Below are 17,153 nucleotides of genomic sequence, written 5' to 3' on the forward strand. Positions count from 1 at the left end.
GGAGAGGAGAGTGGGAAGGGGAAAAGAGCCACAGGATCAAGTATGGGGAGAGACATGAAGGATGCCCAGGAGGCCAGGAGAATGAATCAAAATATATAGCAGTGGGGGTAAAGGGGCAGTAGGAACCCTCCAGAAAATCCCAGAGACCTGGGAAGTTAGAGGTTACCAAGACTCAATGGGGATGACATTAACCAAAATGCCCACTAGTGGGGAGATGGAGAGCACCATCTTCAGTAGATACACATGGCCCCCAGGTGAGTCAGGGGACCACACACCCATATTCAAAATTTTAGCATAGAATTATTCATGTCTAAGGAAATGCAGCGATGAAAATGGAGCAAAGACTGAAAGAGTGGCTACCCAGTGAAAAGCTCAACAGGTGTACACACCAAATCCTGACACTATTACTGAGGCCATATTGTGTGTGCATACAGGAGACTAGCATGGCTGTCCTCTGAGAGGCTCTACTAGCAATTGACTGAGACAAATGCAGATACTTGCAGTCAACCACTGAATTGAATCTAACATGAAAGAGTTAGAGGAAGGACTGAAGGAGCTGAAGGTAATTGCAACCCCATAGGAATAACAATAGCGTCAACTAACTCAGATCATCAGAGCTCCCACAGACTAAGCCAAAATCCAAGGAGCACACTTGGGCTAGTTCATGACCCCAGGAACATGTGTAGCAGAGGATTTCCTTGCATGCCCTCACTGTGAGAGGATGTTATTTGTCCTATAGAAACTTTATGTCCCAGGGAGGAGGGATGGTGGTGGTGTTGAGGTGGGGGTGAGGTGAGCAAATGGGGCAGCACCCTCTCAGAGGCTGTGGGAATCAGGTGAAGGGCTTGGGGAGGGGAGAATGGGAAGGTGGTAACTTTTGGAATGTAAATAAATAAAATAATTTAATATTTTTTTAAAAACAATTAAAAATACACTATTTTGCATATGTATATATGTCATACATATATACATATGTGTATTTGTTTATGTAATTGAAGAAAAAAATTTTGCATATAAAAAGTCATTTAATAAAGCCAATAACTACTAAAAAGAGTATGGTAGAATGCTAAATCTATGTATAATTCTTGATATCTTACATAGACTATTATTCCTTTATGATATGATTTCAATTATTAATAATTAATTATTCTGAAACTTGCTCTTAAAAGACTTTGGGAGCACCCATTCATTCTTCTGGATACTTGCAACCATTTATGAATGATCAGGATTGCTGTAGAATAGGAGAGCAATTGGAGACAGATTACTAGTCTCAGCTATAATTGTATTAACCTGGCCTAAAATCAGATTACAAACATTTGAGTGATTCCAATTAAGAACAAGAAAATAAAATCTATCTGAAAGTATTCAAGATTGTCATCTAATAGATACCATAAGCAATTAGGTTGATGTTTAAGTCACTGTGCTTAGAGTTATTTATAATATGACAAAGGATAGAGTAAACTATCTTAATACTGCATAGCCTGAAGGCAGTACCTGAAGAGATTACAAAGATTTCTACAGCTTATACACACACACACACACACACACACACACACACACACACACACACGACACACACACAGACACACACACACATGCCTAATATGAAGACAAAGCAAGAAAGATTCTTCAGAAACTGTATCTAAGTTGCTGATCCCATTCAAAAACCCATTTTACATTTTTCTTTTTGTTATATTGATGAGTGGATGATATCATTCAGCACCATGCATCATGAAATATTCTTTCCTGACATTAACAATCTCACTCTATGTTAGGTCCTTTTCATGAGGACTCCATTGGACCCTCAAATATTGTATCTATATCTTTCCATTAAAAGTAAAGAACATAGAAGATACTTTTATCATGCCTTAGAAGTAGATCAAGAAAATATGTATACCCATAAAAATGAGTTAAAGAGATTCCTGTTTTAAATGAGAAAAATAAAAAATTGCAAGGAGGTAAAATACCATCTCTGATGACCTATTCTTTGCAAAATATGGCTTTAATAGTACAACTTTCAGTACTGGGATGTTGTTTTTGGTCTTCACACCAACAATTAATCTATTTAAATATTAAAATATTATGTTATTTCTGACCAAGAGACCTGAAACTTTCAGAGTATAATGGAGCACAGCAAGAGTTCCATTTTTTCTATGTATTATCAAAATGATGTATACTACATCAACCAGCATACACACACTTCATTAAACTCTTCCTACTTGTTGTGGACTCTAGAAGAGGAACATGTGTGCTTTCTGTATTTTGTCATGTGATGTCTTCTACATTCCTAGGGGTAGCAAAGAGACCATCAGTGGACATAGAAAAATCTTTTGTTAAGACCTCCAGAAACATGAACAAAAGTAAACCTTTTTTCTTTGTAAAGAACCTTGTCATAGACATCTCAGTATAGAAATGATAAGTCTACTTGATAATATTTACCACTGTTAAAATCAGTGTTACATGAAAATGTAACCAACTAGATATTACCTTATCAATATTATAGAATATTTGTGCTATCCATATTCCTACATGTGAAGAAATCAATAGTTAGTAAAGTTAGATAAAATAACTGAAGCTCTCTCTTTTTCCCTTCTATTCCTTCTTTTCTTCCTTCTTTCATTTCTCTTTTTATTAATGTTTTGTCTGATTTTGGTTTGGCTTGGGTTTTTTAAAAACATATTCTCATAAAACCTAGGCTAACCAACCGCAATTGAAGATGTTGTTCAACTCATGATCCTCTTCCTTATGCCTCTTGAGAAAAGTATAGGCCCATATACCTATACCCATCTTCCTGGCCTCACTTGTTTACTTAATAGTTTTGGCTTTCATCATATGGCAAGCATTATTCTTATAACTGGGAATGAGACAGCATAGTGGGTGTTCATTATCATATAAAAAGATACATAAAGCAATCACTAAAGTAAATGATTCTATATAAAGTGAGAGTGGACATTCATGAAGAGGGCTTTAAGAAGAGGAAGAGAGATAGGGTTAGAGATGAAGAGGGAGAGAGGAAGGTCAGAACTATTTTAATTGACCTATCTGTATGTGACAGCTAAGCAAAGGCATAAAAGCAAGGGTCCAGTACACATGAAGCTATTGGGTGCATGGTCATATTAACCAGAGGGAATGTCTCTTGTAAGAGTTTTAACAAAAGAAAGGATTCAGTGGTGCCTAGAAACAGAAGAAAGCATACAAAGTTCAAATGAGTCATGGGAAAAGAGACTGCTCTCTCCAATGGAGGTTCAAGGGAGTCCAAATACCACAAGTTAATAAAGCCATGTCAGTCTCTTATGCTGAACAAGGCTGCAAAGCAATGATAAGAAATAGGCTCTTGAGTATCAGAATAACATCTATGGTTCATATTCTTTAAAAAGTCTCGAAACAGCTTGTTTGGGGGTACTGGTAAGGAATAGACTGAGGAAGCAGGATTGATAACAGGGAGGCAGTGGGCAGGCTATAGCTGTTGTCCTAGAGACATGATGCAAACAGCAGAAGTCGTGAGGAATATTCACATCCTTGATATATTTTGAAGTGTAGTCAGTGGGACTTGGGAAGCATTGAATATGGCATGTGAGAACAAGAAAATAATCCTCAGCATGGCCTAGGTGCTGGTCTTGAAACTGGAAGCACAGAGCTACTGTTTATGGAGACAAGGAGAAGGTCTCTAAGGACTTGTTGGTTCTAGGGAAATTTAGAGAGAAAGCAACTGTGGTTCAGAGAATCTAAGATGACTTTCACATTGCCAAAGCAAAGGGGACAAATAGGCAAAAAGTTACAGGTTGAATCTACAGGGATAAAACATAAATAATTTCATAGTAGTGAGTGGGAAAACAAGGTGTGTGCGTCCAAATTCTAGAAGGTAGGAAGTAGAGATAAGCTGTGGGACCATTTTACTTATCTTCTAAGAAATTTAACCAAAAAAATTTATTGAAAGAAATGTGGAATTTAGAAGATAACTAGTAAATACTCAAGGAAAACTTGACATAGACATTCATGGTAAGGTGAATAGAGAAACCTTGTAGAATTAAAACTTGGGTTCACTGGTCTCCTGTATTAGCAAACCACCTTAAATGGCCTCCAGCTTACCCAGCATGTTATATATGTATTATTCCAACTTGACTTGACATAAGAAAATGAAAAAAATTAAAATTATAATGTAATTATAATATTTCTCTCTTCTCTTTCCTCACTTCAAAAGCTCCCATATATCTTTTTGGCTTTCTGTCAAATTAATAGCATCTTTTTTCATTAATTCTCATTGCAGAATGTTTAACACTTTGTGTAGCCCAAGACTATCGAATGTGTTATTTGCCAAACCAGATTTCTAGAAATCTCTGAGATAAGTAATTCACATGTTCCCTGGACTTTTCAACATTGCTCCCGTTTGCTAGTAAACTTAAGGGCAGAGAAATGCAGGGACATGGACAATAGGAATTTGACAAGTTTAAAGTAGTTAAATCTAATTCTACTCTCTTCCTTTGAGGTAGGAAGGAAGACACATGCGTTTACTTTGGATCTTAAAATCAGAAGACCCACCATTAATCTGGGCTATACCTTCTCCCGGAAGTCTGTAAGATCATAGAAGAAGGAACCTTCTGATTTTTAATGACTTGTCTTTACCTTTGTAGCCCAGTCTTTACTTCAGTGGCAATGGAGACTACTTCCCATTGGGCTCCAGCATAGACTAAAGACCAGCAATGACATCCTGCATTATGGATTGAGCAGCTACAAGATCTTTCACTTTCTTTTCACAGACAGCTATTTTTAGGTTTGCTAGATTTAGATATGTAGCCATTCCAAGGAGAGAGAGGTTTAGTCAATAAGTTCTGTTACTCTAGAGAACACCAACTAATACATGGTATCTGCCATAGCCCTCGCCCCACAGAATGGTGGTATGCATGGAAATTTTCTACAACATTTCCAGCTTTCTCAACTATTTATTTTCATAGATTTTATATCTAAACTCTTATGTTTTTTACTCATTTTTCTTCAAGTTCTTTTTGATCAAGTGGAAGAAATAGCTGTAAGCCCTAATATAACACTTCTCTGAGAGTGAGAGTCATATACCACGACATCACTGTGATGAGAACGATGAAAGAAAGCAGAACTTTCCAACTAACAGTTAAGATTAGACTAGCATAGGACCCCTACTCTCTGGATGAGTATCACACTTGCTACTCAAGCATGGGCATCAGTGCTTGAATTGCCAGCACTCAACATAACCCCAGCATTGGGAGATTGAAGACAGGGAGATCTTCAAAAATTTCTAGCCAGACAGTGAAACAAGAACAATGAGCTTCCAGTTGAGAGAGAGACCACACCTCAAGGCAATGAGGTAAAGAGAAATATAGGAGAACATTGCACATAAATTCACATCCTCATGAGCATGCACCACAATACATTCTCATCTCCAACCACCCCTTTGCTCCAAGAGCAGCTATTCTCACTTGTATTTTCTTAAATTTCATTTCTTCACTCTATGAGATATAAATCACAGCAAATTATGTCATCTCATGGGAAGCTGAGAATCCCAATGGTTTTCTTAACTCTCAATCTTTTTTTCAGTGGAGAAAGGAACCCTGTAAAACAGCATACTCAGAACTTCTTTGCTCAAATGAAAAATTTTCGGCTCAGAAGAAAACAAAAGATATATCTAAAAATCATGATTCTTTTGGTGCTACTGAAGAATGAAGGAAAGTTCCAGAAGGTTTCATATGCTTTTTCAAATTTTGGAGGAGCTAACTGAACATGAAACAGAATTCACAGTTCTCCAGCCAGACTCCTCGCCCCTAAAGTGACATTTGCAAACAGCATTAGAAAAAAACCACTTATTTTTGATTATCTAATGTTTAAATTTTCTTTAAAGGTTGTATTCTAAAAAGGTTGAGTTCATGGAGAGGCAGTGACTCAGAGCAGACTTTAGGACTATTTAAAGCTACCCAGTGACTTTCAGTTTTACACCACAACAGGGAGTGGTGAAACCAGGGGAAATAGTCTACAGTAGATATACAGGAAGGTTGCTATCCTCCTCTTCCTTTAAGATACTTCCCCACCTCCTAGTTTCCCATTGACTCCATGCTTGTGCTCTCTGTCTGCAACATCTCAGAGGCTGTATATCTCTCAGAAAGCATTCCATTTCTAAGATATCTCACTTTCTTACATTACTTCTGTCTTCCTTCCTTTCATTCTAAAAGTGCCTCCATGGTGATTCAACCACCTCTAACAAGTCATGTGATCTAAGAAAGGATGTATCAGAAGTTCCACGGCCTCATGAAACCTCCTTGCTTCATGCCAAGCTCTCCCTGCAGACTTTTGTATACTTTGAATGGGGATGGGCATTGCTGTTCTTGAGTCCATACTCTTTACTGGAGGGTTGAAAGACAGAATGTATGCTGCTCACAAGGGTATACTAGAACTGCACACACGAAGTACTTTTCTCGATTTCCCTCAGGACATCAAGCCTCTTCTCTGGACTTCAATGCCTCATTATAAGTTATATCTTCATGGTTCATGATTAATTTTCAAACATCATCCTTATGCTGTAACGAAGGTCTTAGCAATATATATTCACTGAATTTACTAAGCTCAGTGTCTTTCACTCAAACATATTAAATAGGCAATGATAAACTGTTGCATTGGGTATCTGTTATAACAATGTACTTGAGATAAGCAATATTTTAAGAAAGTTTGTCTAGCATTCCCACCTCCAGAGTGGTTTTCTTATTCACATGGGACCAAGAAACCATGAGGATACCCCTTCTAAACTATAATCAGATAAGGGAGTGGGGTGTGTGATATGTTCCAAATGTGATAGTGTAGGCTTTGACAAATTCTTTTCTTGTGCTATGTTGCCTCATGACAGATTATAATTACAGAAGTTTGTACAGGAAAACCACTCATATCTTGATGCAAGGAGACAGAAGGAAAGAGGAAGGGACCATTATTTTTCCTTTTAGAACAAACCCTATAAAGTATACCAACCAGGCTTTCATAAGAAATTGTCCTAATCCCCTTTGAAAACCATGTCTGTATCCTTAATTTTTTTAAAAGCAATGTTATGCATGATGTCTTTTTCCTAGGGTCCACGGTATCTCTCAAAATGATTTCTATGGAACCAAGCCTCTAGCACGTGTTTCTTCGTGGGACACCCAAGGCATATTAAACCATACAGAAATAGAACTGTAATAAATATTGATATTTATTATAAATAATTTCGAAATAATACCAAAAGCATAGCTGTAGTATATTGTAATCATGGAATTCTAAAGGGAGAAGGGAATGAATACTGTAGTGCTTAAACATTAATGTCTAAAAAAGTTCAGCAAATGATGGGCACTGCTCGCTGCCAGTAGCACTTCCATTAATCAAACTGCCCACATACCCATAAGATTATAGAACTCCTTTTCCAACATTTTAGTCATCTCCCCCCTCTCAATTTCAGCTCAGGTCTTACAATTTTGCAAAAAATAAATTACCTGCCACCACAGCATATAATTTTCAAAACTACCTGTTCACCACAGCAAAGCAGTAATGCCCAGCTCCCAAAGGAGCCATCAGCCTTTCTCGCCTCCCCTCCTTTCCAGCTTCATTGTGTTGGAAAGAATAAATGCACTTGGATTCAGGCAGCCCATAGCTTTACTGCCTGCCCCAAATAATTGTTATTTGAATATCTGTGTGCAATTCTTTTCTTTCTCTCTTTTTTATGCTTTCTTAGATTGTCTTGCTCAGACACATGTTTTCTTTCAATTGGTAATGACACAACTTGGAATAATTACATTTCCACACACCGCATCTAAACAAATTGCTTCCCACACTTGTACACCACTCCCTTCAACTGACCCAAATTAGTGTGATAATTAAAAACACAATTGCAAACAAAACTGAGCATTTGGAATTAAGAGGGTGGCTTTTGAAACACTGTTCTACTGTCAGGTCAATGACTTTATTCTGTCTTAACAATAATTGATTCAAATATTATATATGGATGGTTAAAGTAACACTTGGTACTTTGGGGAAGGCTTAGAGCAGAGATAATAATACAAAATGTTTTTGCAAGCAGATTCTCTTAATCTCTCCCCCCTCAGCATTTGTTTCAGGGTCTCAGGTATTCCAGAATGGTTTCCAGCTGTTAAGTAGAAGAAGATGATGTGGATCCTCTGATTCTCCTGCTTCTACCTTCTGAATGCTACGAGTATATGGTGTGTTCCCATACCTGGTATATAAAATGCTGGATAGTCAACTCAAGGATTTCAGGATGATAATGCAACTGAGTATACCAACTGACTCCTATATTCCAAGATACTCTATGTTAATATTTTCTTGGTATTATGTATATATTTTGTAATATATTTTATAGCCACAACTTTCTTTATTGACTATTACTTTTCCAATTTTAAAATTACAATGAAGCTTGTCAAAACGTATCTCACCATCTAGTAAACACCTGTGTGCTTTTGTCTTTCCATAATTAATTTATGCATATTGGATCCCAGTCTGAGTTCCCCCTTCTCCTCTATTCCTAGTACTGCTCTGACAAATCTCTTTCCCCATTACTCCACCCACCTTTTTCTCAGAGAAGGGGAAGACCACTATGTATAGCACTCCACACTGGGACCTAGAGTCTCTGCAATGCTAAGCATGTCTCCTTCCACTGAGGACAAATGTAGCAGTCCAGTTATGGGAAAAGAATCCAATGGCAGACAAGAGAGGCAGAGACAGATCCTGTTCCAATTGTTAGGAAAGCCACATGAACACAACTGCTACAAATGCTTAAGGGGCCTAATTCCAGTCACTGCATGGTCTTTGGTTTGTCATTAAGTCCCTGTGATCTCTCTTGTGCCCAGGTTAGTTGACTTTGTAGGTATCCGTGCAGTGTCTTTGACCCTGCTTGCTTACTCAATTCTATCCACTGCTCTTCCATAAGATTTTCTGAGCTCTTCCTACTGTTTGGCTATGGGGCTCTGTCTCTGTTTGCATCTGATGTTGGATGAGGTCTCTCAGGAGACTTATGCTGTGTTCCTGTCCATAAACATAGAAGAGAATCATTAACAGTATCAAAGGTTGGCTTTCTGCTATGAGATGAGTTATCAAGTTGGACCAGTCATTGCTTGACAGACCCCTCAATTTCTGCTCCATCTTTATCCCTACACATCTTGTAGGCAGGATAAATGTTGTGTTGAAGGTCTTGAGCAGTCCACCTATGTGTTTTTTAAATAAATCATATTTATGACTCAGAACAACTATTTTAGAATGCTATTATTCCTTTACTCAACAAATAACAAATATTTTTTTAGAGAATTCTAGGTTGAGATTCTTGACTTTACACAATGTATTTCCAACACCTTTTATGAAAGTTTCCACATGCACGTTCTGGTGTTTTCCCCTATGTGCTGGATCAAAATGGGTAGGTGAGACTAAATCAGCTTAGAAGAGGGAGTTTTAATTCTTAGAAAGTCTTTCTTCCTGGAGTTCTCTCATAATTTAGATATTCTAATGGTCACTGGTTTTCTCTACAGGTATTTAGATATTTCCAGATTGCTACCAAGCTACTTCTCTCAACATTTCACTTCTCCAAACTAAGAACCAGAACCAACCTTCCAAACTCTCTATCTGATTTATAACCTCGTTCATATCTGATCTCACTTATATTTATTATCATTAGCACTATGCCAAGACTGGACTCAAAGTTGCAGGTCTGGTTCAGCTATAGTTAACTTCAGCAGCAGCATTGTGATTGCTCTACCAAGCATGAAATCATGTATAGGTCAACTGCTAATACATTAGCAATTTTTGCTACAGTTAGAGCTTATTGTTGACTTATATCACTGCTACTCTTCCATAGAAGTGTAGCCTCAGATGTCTATTTTTCTCACAAGTCATATTACTTTGTATGGAGAAAAATGGAGTTAGGACCTAAAAGAACACTTATTACTGGCCCACATTCAATTTCCCCTTTCTAGATTTGACTCAGTGTTCTCAGCAGCCAAGAGGTTGTTGTATCTGGTTATTATTCTGAGTCTCGTTTTTACTCTGTACATTTCTACTCCCGTGGAATGGTCTAATCAAGAAATCTTCCATATATTCATAAAACAATGCAGATTGAAGTTTATATATAACATAATTAAACCCTGTTTATCTTCTTTTTGAATATTTTTAGAAATCACTACCAGGTATAAAGTTAAAACTCTTTAAATCATAAACGAACATGATAGGTGTTCACAAAATATCTTTTATAGAAATGAAACTAACAGATTTGCTGGCTGTACTGGCTAGTTTTGTGTGTCAACTTGACACAAGCTGGAGTTATCATAGAGAAAAGAGCCTCCCTTGATGAAATGCCCCCATAAGATCCAGCTGTAAGGAATTTTCTCAATTAGTGATCAAGAGGGAGGGCCCAGCCTATTGTGGGTGGTGCCATCCCTGGACTGGTAGTCCTGGGTTCTTTAAGAAAGCAAGCTGAACAAGCCAGTAAACAGCACCCTCCATGGACTCTGCATCAGCTCCTGCCTCCACATTCCTGTCCTGTTTGAGTTCCTGTCCTGACTTCCTTTGGAGATGAACAGCAATGTGGAAGTATAAGCTGAAAAAGCCCTTTTCTCCACAACTTGCTTCTTTGTCATGATGTTTTGTGGAATACATGCAGGAATACAAATCCTGTCTAAGACATTGGCTAAGACTAATTTATTTTTTTTAATTCAAAGAAAATATACAGAGAAGAAAAAGAGAAGTATCTATTCAATTGCTGTTGGAATAGAACAATAATGATTAAAGGCTAAGTGCATACATAATTTATAAGTCAGAACTGGATCAAAAAATGAGATTAAATGGTCTCAAATATCGTTCATCTTAAGAGTTTTCCTCATGAAGATCAATTGCTGTTGTTGATAAGTCTTGATAGCTACCTGACCATGCGTTTACAAACCATAGGCAAAAGGAAAATATTTATTTTACACACACACACACACACACACACACACACACACACACACACACACACACACGTGCATAGAGTGTCTACTCCAAATCAGTGAGATATGGTCATGTCCTCAGCATATAAGAAAAAAAGAAAAAATGTACAGGGCACATTGACCATTCTAAATGCTCAGAGAATGGGAATATAAAAATTGCTGCTTGGCATATAATTGCTATCAATTTGCACATGGCTATGCAAATGGAGTTTTGTTTTCCAATAATCTAAAACACATTTCAAAGCAGTAGTTACTGTTAATCCACAATTAGTAAGAAGAAGGCTCTATGAGATCATGACTCAAAGCCCACAAAGGTCAGTAAAAGAAGTGTTATAAGGATGGGTCTGGAGTCCTCCTATGCTTTCAAAGAACCCCTACTGCCTTTTCTATATTTAATATTTTCAGCCTCCTTGCTATGTTTCCTCTGTCATAGCTGACAGTTCTAATATTGCAGTTATACTGTTCAAATTTGCTATTTTATTTATTTACAGTTCAAATGTTATCCCCTTTCCTGCCCCGTCCCCCAGAAACTCTCTATCCCATCCTGCCTCCCCCTGCTTTTATGAGGGTGCTCCCCCATCTAGCAACTCCCACCTTCCTGTCCCAACATTCCCCTACTCTGAGATATTGAGCCTTCACAGGACTAAAGGCCTCTCCTTCCATTGATGCCTGACAAGGCCATCTTCTGCTACATATGTATCTGGACACATGGGGTCCCTCCATGTGTATTCTTTGGTTGGTGATTTTGTCCCTGGAAGCTCTGGGGATGATCTGAATGGTTGATATTTTTGTTCTTCCTATGGGTTGCAAACCCCTTCATGTCCTTCAGTTCTTTTACTAACTTCTCCATTGGGGACCCTGAGCTCAGTCGAATGGTTAGGTGTGAGCATCCACCTCTGTTTTTGTGAGACTATGGCAGATAGCTAAATCAGGCTCTTGTCAGTAAGCACTTCATGGCATCTGCCATAGTGTCTGAGTTTGGTGTCTATATGTAGAATTGACCCAAAGGTGGGTCAGTCTCTGCATGGTCTTGCCCTCAGTCTTTGCTCTACAATTTGTCTCCTTATTTCCTCCCATGAGCATTTTGTTCCCCCTTCTAAGAAGGATTGAAGCACTTTGGTCTTCCTTCTTCTTGAGAAGATTCATGTGGTTTGTACACAACTAAACAAAGAATTCTCAACTGAGAAGCATCTAAAGAAATGTTCAATATCATTAGTCATCAGGGAAATACAAATCAAAACAATTCCGAGATTCCATCTCACACAAGTCAAAATGGCTAAGATCAAAAACTCAGGTGACAGCAGATGCTGACAAGGATGTGGAAAAAGGGTAACACTCCTTCATTGTTAGTGGGATTGCAAGCTGGTACAACTACTCTGGAAATCTGTCAGGCAGTTCCTCAGAAAATTGGACATAGTGCTACCTGAAGACCCAGCTATACCACTCCTGGGCCTAAACACAGTAGATATGCCAACATATACCAAGGACACATGCTCTACTGTGGTCATAGCAGTCTTATTTATAATAGACAGATGCTGGAAACAACCCAAATGGCCTTCAACAGAGGAATGGATACAGAAAACATGGTACATTTAAACAATGGAGTACTACTCAGCTATTAAAAATAATGACTTCATGAAATTCTTAGGCAAATGGATGGAATTAGAAAATAACATTCTGAGCGAGGTAAACCAACCACAAAAGAACACACATGCTATGCACTGACTGATAAGTAGATATTGATCAAATGATTGGGATACTCAAGGTAGAATTCACATTTGCTAATTTTTGACAGAAAAGTTAATATTTATTTCATCAAATCCATGGCCTTGGATTGCTGTTGGCTGTATATTCCTCCTACTTTCATTCATCTTACATGAGCCACTTCTAACATACTACCTCACTGTCTTACCTGAATCAACTTAATTTTGCTTGGCTTCTTGGGATGCTAAGGTTAAGGCTGATGTATATAGTTTACAGAAATTATACTGGAAATGGCAGGACATTTCAAAGACAGGAGAAGGCTTGGGTGAAATTGGAAAATATTCAGACTGGAATCAAACACCAAAAAGGAGGACTCAAAATCCAGACACTGACACGGGGCACTATACAAAAGGGAAGTGATAGGCTTCCAGGGGGATGCTGCTAAGGGTTTTCAAATTATTCTTTAGGGATTTTTGGAAGATATTCTTTTTTTTCATTTTTTTATTCGATATATTTTTATTTACAATTCAAATGATTTCCCCTTTTCTGGCCCCCCACTCCCCGAAAGTCACATAAGCCCCCTTCCCTCCCTCTGTTCTCCCACCCATCACTTCCCACTTCCCTTTTCTGGTTTTATCTTATACTGCTACACTGGATCTTTCCAGAACTAGGAGCCACTCCTCAGTTCTTCTTGTACCTCATTTGAAGTGTGGATTATGTTTTGCATATACTAAGTGAGGTAACCCAGTCTCAAAAGATCAATCATGGTATGCACTCACTAATAAGTGGATATTAGCTTGGAAGACATTCTTAATGCTTCACATTTTTGCTAGGAACTGATTGTACATCACTTGAGTTTCCTGTCCACTATGAAACAAAGACTAGTGACTAATTGAATAGCCAATATACTGAAATCTTACTAGCTTGGTTACTAACCCATCTTGGTAAAACAACTGACCTTATAATTTAGTCTCTCACTTCACAGCATTCTAACAATGAGTTTCTGGGTATCATAGCCACTAAGATCTCTTTAAAGCATCTGTCTTCCTGAAACATTCAGAATTTACATCCCAACTGTTCAGTGGATTCCTTCTAGTTTTCTAATTATGGAGGAGATGGGGAGGACAACTTATAAAAACGTTTATTCTATTTTTGTACAAGAGTCATTCTAGGGTCTTTAATCTTCTAACATTTGTCCCTTCAGTTCTATCCCTAGTGCACTCTTATCATAAGATGTTTGTCTATTAAATTAAGAGTTTTGCAGAAGTGGGGAGCATTTTTATTGGCTGTAAATCACCTGGCAGAATAAACTTCTTTCTGCTCCTACCTCTGCTGCACCAAATTGCACTCAGACAGCTACCACCTTCCCTCAGGCTTTGCTCTCTGAGATAGACAGCTCCTGAGTGCACGGAACCTGGACAGACTTGTCTATTCATCAACCCACCCCTGTCTCTGGAGCCAGCTTGTCCTGAGGGTTGACAGTGAAGAATTTACATAAGTCCTTGATTAACCCTAAGGAACTCTCAGAGCATCATACCTCTCAGGTTCTCCCTCCCTTTCTACCCTAGTGCTTTTGTGAATATACATTTTGCTTGATGCCTCTATTTTGATGAGTAACCCTTGATTAGAGTCATGTCTCCGACTTAAAGTTCTAATCAGTAAAATAGAAAAAAATACATTTCTGTTACTATATTTTATGAACCTGATAAAATATTACATCCTCTACTATTTATGCTCTCATGTTTTACTGGTAGGTTGTAAAGTATCATTATTATCACATTTATGATAAAGGAGATTACATCCAAAATATGTGTCAAAATATGCTAATGATTATATATCTTAGCAGCTGACTTGGGTGCTTATATTGGAACCTCTACATTGGAACATATCTGATACCAAGACTGAGACATGTTCATTCCTTCATGGGTATGTTTCGAATGGTTATTACTTGTTACAGAGTATATCAGTCTACTGTTGATTGTTAGGATTACCAAATTGAAATAGACGACCTAAGCCATATTCACAGGTTTTATAAAAGTAAACACAGGTAAAAAAATAATCTAACATATCTACAGCACAATATTTATCCGTATCTCTATAGTTTCCCTTCTTCAGAGTTCTATGGTAAGGTGTCTAGGTCTTCTTCCAACTTCTGCTTGTTTCTTTCCTTCCACAATTTATCTTCCTATAATAACATACATGCTTTACAATGTCTGCCAGATGGCAAAGCAACCCTCCAATAATGAAACAATGGGGTAATAACAGCAGTCACACTCTTCCTATACCTATTCCCAAAAAATAGTGACATTAGATTACCTCTAGAAAAATGCTTTCCTAGATTTTCTTAGTTATTACATTCTAACAAAATGTTAAGGCCCTCAATATTCTTCTTTTCTCCCCCTTATGATGGAGTTTTTCAGGATTCCAAAAGCTTTCACTGCTAAGAATGGCACAAAGTTATTCATATGTGTGTGTGTGTGTGTATTATGTAATGTCATACATATAATATAGTATTTTATTATATATACTATATTAAAATATAGTATTTTATATGTATGACATTACATAATATAATATATAACATTATATTTATAATTTTTATATATACAAAATTATATGTTAGTAACACAGGACCCAATATCTGAAGGTTAGGTTAAGATTATAGATCTACCAATTTTCACAGGTAATATAGATCAGACCCAATATAATCTACGGGGACTTTCTATATATTAAATGGGCATATTAGCAACTATGGTGACTCATTATGTGTTAACTTTGCTCGGCAGTCAGATGGCAAAATAAAATAAACATTGGAGGTGGTTAGATGGAGGGAACTAGGAGGGGGTAAGAAGAGGGAAGGGATGGGGATCAGGTATGAGGAAAGGGGTGAGAGAGAACTAGAAAAGAGTGGAAAATTGATGGAGTGTATCTCTACGACTTGCCTGAGACCTGGGACAGGGGACAGTCAGGTAGTCTTCGGCTGTGATCTTAGCTGAGACTCCTCATAGTAAGGAATATCTAGCCTGAAGTGGCTATATTCTGTAGCCAAGCAGATCTTCCAGTGGAAGGAGAGGTGGCAACAATTCATTCACAAAATCTTAAACCCCAAATTTGCTTTTCCTACATGATGCACAAGAATAAAGATAGAGCAGAGACTGAGCAATGACCAATCAATCACTGCCCCAATTTGAGACTCATCCCATGGGAGAGCCAGTTCTTGGCACTATTAATGATACTCTACTCTGTTTACAGACAGGAGCCTAGCATGAATGTCTCCTGAGAGTTACCCTACCTCCGATGGAATCAGATACAGAGACCCACAGCCAAACATCAAACAGGATTCAGTGACTCCTGTGGAAATGTGGGGTACAGGATTGAGAGCAGGAGGGGTCAAGTACACCACAGGAAGACCTATAGAGACAACTAACCTGCTGGGCTCATACCTGCTCACAAAAACCGAATCACCAATCAAAGTGCATGCAGAGGCTGGACCTATGCCCCCTATACATTTGTAGTAGACGTTCAACATTGTCTCCAACTGGGTCCTGTAACAATTAGAGCAGAGTCTGTCTATGAATCTGTTACCTGCCATTGGAACCCCTTTGCCTGACTGGGCTGCCTAGTTGGGTCTCAGTGGGAAAGGATGCATTTAGTCTGGCTGAGACTTGATGGCCCAGAGTTGGAAAGTAGCAAAGGCGGGGGGGGGGGGGGGGGGGGGGGGCTTCCACTTCTCCTCAGAGAAGGGGAGGCCAGTGGAAGGAAGGATTTGTGAGGGTGGGACTGGTAGGAGAGGAGGACAGGGAGCTACCACTGGTATGTAAATAAATATAAAATATAAATAAATAAATGGAAAAACAGAGAATTTTCCTTCTTACCTATTTCCAATTAGTTTGTACCACAAGGGAGATCCTTGGTGAGTTTGGAAATGTGAGCAAACACCTACTTAATTGCTCTCACACATTGCTATAAGTATGCTAACTAAACTTACTGGCTTGATGCAGTATCTTGGTTGATGCTCTAACTGAATTCTCCATTTATGGACTCAGTGCCTATTTATCTCTGTGACAAAAATAAACCATGATTGCTGTTACAAGCTATCAGTGTCAGGAGAAACAAAAACTAATGATGAGTCAGCTCATTCTTATGAAATCTCAACTTATACCTGTGCACTGCAATCACCAACTTTACACCTGTCTTTTGCTTCTGATTTTCAGCCGTTTGAGCTCTGAGCTTCTGTGGGCAGAGGCAAAAGTCTTACAGTGTTGTATAACCAGCTTTAACAAAGTCAAAGATTCATAGCAGATAAGAGAGATGCTTATCTTTGTTCCATATAGGAAATGAGCATGTATTGTATACATACATGTGCATATCTAGTAGTTTTGCTTCCATGGTTGAGACAAAGCCAATATAAAGCCTAACTTGTCAGAACCATAAAATAATAACCACTTATATTTAACTCATGGACAGTGACTCTGTCTC

This window comes from Apodemus sylvaticus, chromosome 3 (assembly GCF_947179515.1).
Source record: "Apodemus sylvaticus chromosome 3, mApoSyl1.1, whole genome shotgun sequence".
Taxonomy (NCBI): domain Eukaryota; kingdom Metazoa; phylum Chordata; class Mammalia; order Rodentia; family Muridae; genus Apodemus; species Apodemus sylvaticus.